The sequence below is a fragment of the Musca domestica genome, unplaced genomic scaffold, assembly GCF_030504385.1.
Source record: "Musca domestica strain aabys unplaced genomic scaffold, Musca_domestica.polishedcontigs.V.1.1 38, whole genome shotgun sequence".
NCBI lineage: Eukaryota > Metazoa > Arthropoda > Insecta > Diptera > Muscidae > Musca > Musca domestica.
Genome location: NW_026712324.1, coordinates 7,160,184 through 7,167,773, shown reverse-complemented (window position 1 = coordinate 7,167,773; position 7,590 = coordinate 7,160,184). Strand labels below are relative to the sequence as shown.

The 7,590-nt window shown below is 36.4% G+C and overlaps 1 protein-coding gene across 8 annotated transcripts in view; it reads right to left on the bottom strand.

Annotated features, from left to right (window-relative positions):
- Positions 1-7,590, bottom strand: part of LOC101889113 (G-protein coupled receptor Mth2) — a 361,585-nt gene that overhangs the window by 25,855 nt on the left and 328,140 nt on the right. The window lies entirely within an intron of this gene.

Genomic DNA, 7,590 nt, shown 5'->3' with positions numbered 1-7,590 from the left:
ATAAGCGAGATATAAACTGCACGTAAATGGTCTTCCTAGATCTGGAACCAATATTTCCCAAAGACCTATAATCTCTCAGATATGGCAAAAGATTAACATTTATTGTTGGTGAATTGTGAATTCTCCAAAAAGTCACTGGAATGGACATTTTCGTATTTTGTCTACAAAAGTTGGCAAACTCTTTCACACATTGAATATTTTTGGATGGCCATCCAAAACTGTTTGGTTTGTGCAATGTCCGGTAACCTCCATTCAAATCTGCGTGAGGATTGGGCGATAATTACGACCTGCTGACAATTTTGCAGTTTTGTTGGTCCATTTCAACCCCTAAATATATGGCGATTATCTCCAAAAAGAGTAGGCTTCTATTCTGACCCTCATCTTATCCCCATGCAAAATTTTGTAAGTATCGGGCCATAAATGTGATCTGTATATGATATCCTGATATCCTAACTACTTAGTTCTGTTAGCTGTAGAAATATTACCAAATGTTTAATTCAAAATGAAAATATGCCAAAAATATGACAAAATTGAAAAAATATGAGAAAATGTTACAAAATCAATATTTTTATCTTTAGAGAGATATTTTTATGCGATTTTTTAGACGTTTTTTCTTTCCTGCCAAGAGGCCATTCTGAATTAATGAGAATTGTCGAAATCAGTTCAGCCGTTCTCGACATATAAGAGATCTTTCAAGCATATCTTCTTTGATAGACATATATATCGAACATATTTTGCTATATGTAAATAAATGTAAAGATCAGAAGTAACCTTGGAATGGCTTTGTGATTTCGCCGGGATTTAAAATATTCGCGGTTTAATGAAAAATTTTGAATTTTTTCAACACAAAATATACCCGCTAAATATTATCCGATGACCACCCAATTTGGTAGGCTTCTTCCCCGCCCTAAACACTAGCTACATGCGATTGGTCTATAATTGCGACCTGTATAGCTACTGCAAAATCCGACATTATTTCAGTATTTGGTCCATTTCAACCCCTAAACATTTGGCGATCATCTCCAAAAGAAATAGGCTTCTATTCTGACCCTAACCCCACATCCGTGCAAAATTTCGTTAGGATCGGGCCATAATTGCGACCTGTAGAATGATTACAAATTAACATGGACAGACGGACGGACGGACATACATAGCTAGATCGACTCAGCTCAGCGAGCTAGGAAGATCCATATATATTTTCCTATATGGGAAACCAATATTTCGAGGTGTTACATAAATTCTGGCCCAATCAAACTTATAATACCCCCAACACATAGTGTTGTAGGGTATAAAAACCAACTGAAAGGTTTAATAATATGAGTAGTTCGTGGAAGTTATGTGCAAATTGTCTAAAGTCTGACGGTAAATATCAGTTGATACGTCCAAAACGTGTGCTATGTCTCTTTGGGCCAAATTCTACCATTAGTATTTGTGTTAGGTCAGGTACGAAAAGTGCCAATATTGGCCCATTTTATCAAGTACCTCTCCCACAAAGGATCAAAATTGTGAATATTCATAACTTTTATAAAATGTGAAATGAGATCCCGATTCTTCTCCAATTTCGCAAATGCCAATATTTTAATAAACATAAGATCTGCTAGTAATAGTGTGAGGTGAAAAAAACTGCAAACAACTTCAGACTGCTGTCATTTCTAAGCCACTCGTCCGACAGCTGTTAAAATTATTCCAGTGACAGTTCATTATATAGTTTACAAGCATACAAAAGCATTTTGGTGAGAATTTTCCAGAAAAAAAGTTATTCGTGATGGAATTCAAGCGTGATAGTGTGATTACTTTATATTTGGCTGGAAAAATACATGTGGCTATCGTTAGAGCGCTTATGTGTCTCCTACCATTGCTCGTTACCGTGATACTGGTAGCGTAGCCCGATGTCAAGGAAGTGGACTTAAGAAAACAGCAACATCATCAGAAATGATTCGAAAGGTAAAGAAGCGACTTGAACGAAACCCGCGTCGCAGTGGCCTAAAAATGGCTCGTGAGCTGAACATATCGCAATATTCCATTCGGCAAACATATAGAAAAATGAGATCGGGGTAAAGTCATTGAAATTCCAAAAAGTGAAAGAACTTACACTGCAACGTAGAGAAAATGCGCTTCGCTTGGTCGAAAGTGGTGAACTGCCGAATTTGGTTTTCTCCGATGAGAATACATTCGTTGTCCAACAGTTTGTAAACAAACAAAATGATCGTGTTTACTTGCTAAAGAGGTCAGCTGAAAATGTGCACCTTCTGTTGGCCACCCGAACTCAAGCGCTGGCCATGGTGATGGTGCGGGTCGCCATAACAGCCGATGGTCGCTCTCCGCTCGTGTTAATCGACCATCGTGGCATCAGAATAAATGCCGAATATTATCGGGAAAATATTCGGGAGGGTGTATTAAAGCCTTGGGTACGCAAACATTATTGCCGCAGACCTTCCAACAGAACCCAGCACATGCCACCCAAGAATGGTTACAAAATTAGGTTCCTCGCTTCATTTCCAGCGCACAATGGCCACCAAAATCTCTGGATACCAATCCGTTGGACTATTGTGTCTAGAGTGTTTTGGAAAGCAAGGTTGGCACTAAAAAATACCAAAGTGTCGATCACCTCAAGCAAGCGCTTCGCAGGCAATGAGCCAAAATACCACAGAGCAACATTCGGCAGCGTGTGACGGTTTCATTGGGCGTTTGAAGGCAATAATTCGTGCCAAAGGTGAGCAATTCGAACAAATGTAAACTTATTCTAAAATTTGATTCTATTTCCGACATTTTATGCTTCCAGTCAATAAAATAAAAAAAATTTTTGCAGTTTTTTTTATTTCACCCTGTATAGCGGACAATATTTGCAATTAACTCCCCCACAAAGGGTCAACATTTTGAATACTTATAACACTTATACCATGCGATGCACTCGTCGGCGATTCTCTTTAAATTAACTATATTTCAAAGATTCGGTCGGGTCAAAATTTTGAATATCTATTGAGCTCATAAAAAGCAAAAATTACATCTGATTCCATTTAGACTTGGCACATCTCAATATTTCTTTCAACACAAGATCTCTTATAAAGCTGGTAGAGATCGGACTATTCCTTCTGGTACCTCTCCCACAATGAGCATCCAAATTTCACACATACAAACATTTTCGCTAAAACAAAATCTGTTGGATATAAATGTTGGTTTTTTTGTAATTTTGCCCATACCAATGTCTTTATCTGTATTAGGCAAAGTATGAAATTTGAATACTTCGGTCGACTATATCTATTATTACTATCTTATATAAAACAAGTAAGCAAAGGCTATATTCGAGCGGGGCCGACCGTTGAATACCCTACAACACTATAATAAACGATACTGTTTATATAGGCGAGATATTCGAAAGAATTCCACAAGATATTGTGACAAATTATAAAAGAAAACCATTAGGTTTCGTTCTCTAATTTTCGAATAATAGCAACTTAAACTAATTTGCTCATTTCCAATTTATTGGTAGATGTTGCACGTAAATGGTCTTCCTAGATCTGGAAACAATATTTCCCAAGGACCTCTCAGAAGTGGCAAAAGATTAACATTTATTATTGGTTTTTGACTGAAACGCACCTATATAAGATACAGACATTTGACTATATTCTTCCACGAAATCAGCGTTAACGAAATAGTCAGAAGTGCGTCTTTCCTGTATTTGTGAATTCTCCAAAGAGTCACTGGAATGGACATTTTCGTATTTTGTCTACAAAAGCTGGCAAACTATTTCACACATTGAATATTTTTGGATGGCCATCCAAAACTGCTTGGCTTTTGCAATGTCCGGTGACCCCCATTCAAATGTGCGTGAGGATCGGGCGATAATTACGACCTGCTGACAATTTTGCAGTTTTTTGGTCCATTTCAACCCCTAAATATATTGCGATCATCTCCAAAAAAAGTAGGCTGACCCTCATCTTATACCCATGCAAAATTTCGTAAGGATCGGGTCATAAATGCGATATCCTGATATCCTAACTACTTAGTTTTGTTAGCTGTAGAAATATTACCAAATGTTTAATTCAAAATGAAAATATGCAAAAAATATGACAAAATTGAAAAAGTATGAGAAAATTTTACAAAATCGATATTTTCATCTTTAGAGAGATATTTTTATGCGATTTCTTTAGACGTTTTTTCTTTCCTACCAAGAGGCCATTCTGAATTAATGAGAACTGTCGAAATCAGTTCAGCCGTTCTCGACATATAAGAGATCTTTCAAGCATATCTTCTTTGATAGACATATACATCGCACATATTTTGCTATATATCCGATTTGTTGGATGTTAACATCAATGTAAAGGTCAGAAGTAACCTTGTCATGGCTTCGTGATTTCTCCGGGATTTAAAATATTCGCGGTTTAATGAAAAATGTTGAATTTTTTCAACACAAAAGATATGGTCTATTTTACCCACTAAATATTACTCGATGACCATCAAAATTGGAAGGCTTCTGCCCAGCCCTAAGCTCTAGCCCCATGCTAACTTTCGCTTTAATTGGTCTATAATTGCGACCTGTAGAGCAACAGCAAAATCAGGAATTTTTTCAGTTTTTGGTCCATTTCAACCCCTAAATAGTATGGAATCATCTCTGACCCTAGACCCACCTCCATTCTAAATTTCGTGAAGATCGGACCATAATTGCGACCTGTAGAGTGATTACAAATTAACATGGACAGACGGACGGACGGACATACATAGCTAGATCGACTCAGCTCGGCGAGATAGGAAGATCCATATATACTTTCCTATGTGGGAAACCAATATTTCGTGGTGTTACATAATTTTTGGCCCAATCAAACTTATAATACCCCCAACACATAGTGTTGTAGGGTATAATGAAGGAAGTAATATAGTCCAATATAGTCCAATCCTGGCACGTCGCAATATTTATATCATATTTATTTAGGTCCCATACGCAATGGACAATATTGGCCCATTTCTCGGAAAAAGGGGGTAACAATTTGAATAATCACAACAGAAGTCAAAATATATTTAAATAATCGCGCATTGGCTAATCTATTGGTAAAACCGACTGATACATTTTAACTTGTTGAAGAATATTTTTTGACAAGGAACATTGAACCAGTAAAGTCAAAATTATTAACTTCCAAAAAAGATGTGGCAATCGTTTTACAGAAACTGTTTTGGTTCTCTCATTGTTATTAATCATCGGAGAATACAGGCTTTCGTACACATACTTTTCGTATTAGCCGCATTAATGTCATACACGATTTATATTCAAAATTTATGTTTTTTTTTTTAAATTATTTTCCAAAAAAGGCTTGTAGATTTGAATGTTGTGATTGGGCGACCAGATGTCGAATAATTTATCATTGTTTTCCAGGAAAGACATAACTGTATGCATGAGCACATTTTCATTAAAAGAAATATTACATTGAGCAATTTACTGAGACGAAACAAAGGATATGAATTTAAAACACACACAGCAAATATGTATGGCGAACATGTCCAGTCAAACGATAAAGAATGGCGCCCACATGAAGTGGCGTGATAATGGCACACATATATAGCAGGCCATATGCAACATTGGAGTCTTAAAACCAAAAGTAAGACAATTAAAAAAGAAATTAAAATTATAATCAATAAAACTGGAATCACACCAAGAGAATTCTTCAAAAAAAAAAAAAAAAAAAAAAATACAATTATTTTATTTAGGAAGAAAGTGAGTCCCCCTTAATCAAACCGTGTTCGAGAACATGAGCCGAAAAAAGAGATAATTTAAGAGAAAATTAAAATTCTCTTCTTCTTTATATTTTACGATTCCATTTAATTGTTGAATGTTTGCCAAAATAATTTATATAGAAAATGGATAAGAAATATTTGTATAAATAATGACTTAACACTGCTTTGTTCTTGATTTAAATAAACATAGAGAAATTTGACTGTAAAGAGATATTTATTCTTGAGCAGCGCTGTCCTTAATTCTAGCCACGTTCCATGCAACAGCATTCATCCAGTACTTTTGAAAGTACCGCCTGTCAGAGTAGACAGACCACTTTGAATTCAAATTATGATATCTTGATACCTTAAACTACAATCTCAATTGAGCAGCGATTCTATATTCAATTGCCATCCATCATCATAAAACTGGGACGAGTGAATAATTGAACCGCTGATGGAACTGCCAACGGTTTGTAATAAAAATGAAATGTGCGGATTTGCATTTGGTTTTGAATGCAAAAATAAAGACAAATTGATAAGCTGTTCGAATACACATTTATGCCTATTAAGTGTAGCCCCGGATTCATAAATGCTCTTCAATAATTCATTATGGGTTTGTTGTTCTTGTAATACCCCCAGCCATGTGACTACCCAGAGTATATATCAAAAAGTGCCTCATCGGCCAAAACGTGCCTCTCGAAATTACGGTTTTAGATCCTAGGTTTCTTTGGACCAAATCCGTTTCAACACAAAATTGGAGTCGATGTACCGATGTATGTCTGTCTGCTGGCTGGTGCGCACAATAACTTTCGAAGGGAGAATCCGATTTGGGCCAAAGTTGGTACATCGTAACATTATTATCAAATCTAGAACGAGTTTGGAGATGAGCAATATCGGTCCTCTCCTTCTGGTATCTGCCACCTAAATCTCAAAGTTTTAAAAAAAATACTTTACTGCACAGAATGAGAAAGGTTAATCCGATTTTGGTCAAACCTTGCTAATCCTAATATGTGCATCAGTGCTAAGTTGAGTGCGAAAATGGACAATATCGGTCCACTCCATCAAGTACCTTCCCCATTTAAACCATTAAAAGTATTATAAAATGTGATTTAAGAGCCCGATAGTCTTCAAATTACACACATCATAATATTTTGATTAACCTATGGTCTGGTGTGAAGTAGGAATATATCGCTCCACTCCTTCGGGTACATCCTCCACAAAGGCTCAACTTTTTGAATAACCTAAACGATTATAAAATCCGAAATAAGTATTCTATTATCTTCATATTTCACACATCCCATTTTTATACCCTCCACCTTGGAAAGGAGGGTATATTAACTTTGTCATTCCGTTTGTAACATCCTTAAATATTCGTCTTAGACCCCATAAAGTATATATATTGATAATCAGCATAAAATTCTAAGTCGATTTAACGATGTCCGTCTGTCTGTCTGTCCGTCTGTTTGTCTGTCTGTTGAAATCACGATACAGCCCACATTATTTGACGTAGAGCGCCAAAATTTAGCAGAGCTATTTGCATTGTGTCTAGGATGGTTGGTATTGAAAATGAGATATATCGGTCCACGTTCTGGTATAGTCCCCATATAACGGTACCTCCCGATATTCGGTATTTTGATTATTTATGCCACATTTTTTCACGGATTTGTCTGAAAATTGGTATTTGTAGGTCATAACGGGTCCCTGAGCGTGTGGCAAAACATTGCATGTATAGGTCCACGTTGTGGTATAGCCCCCATATAAAGGTACCTCCAGATATTCGGTATTTTAGTTTTTTTGCCACATTTTTTCACGGATTTGTCTAAAAATTGGTATTTGTTGGTCATAATGGTTTCCAGCCCCGGTGGTGAAACATTGCATGTATGC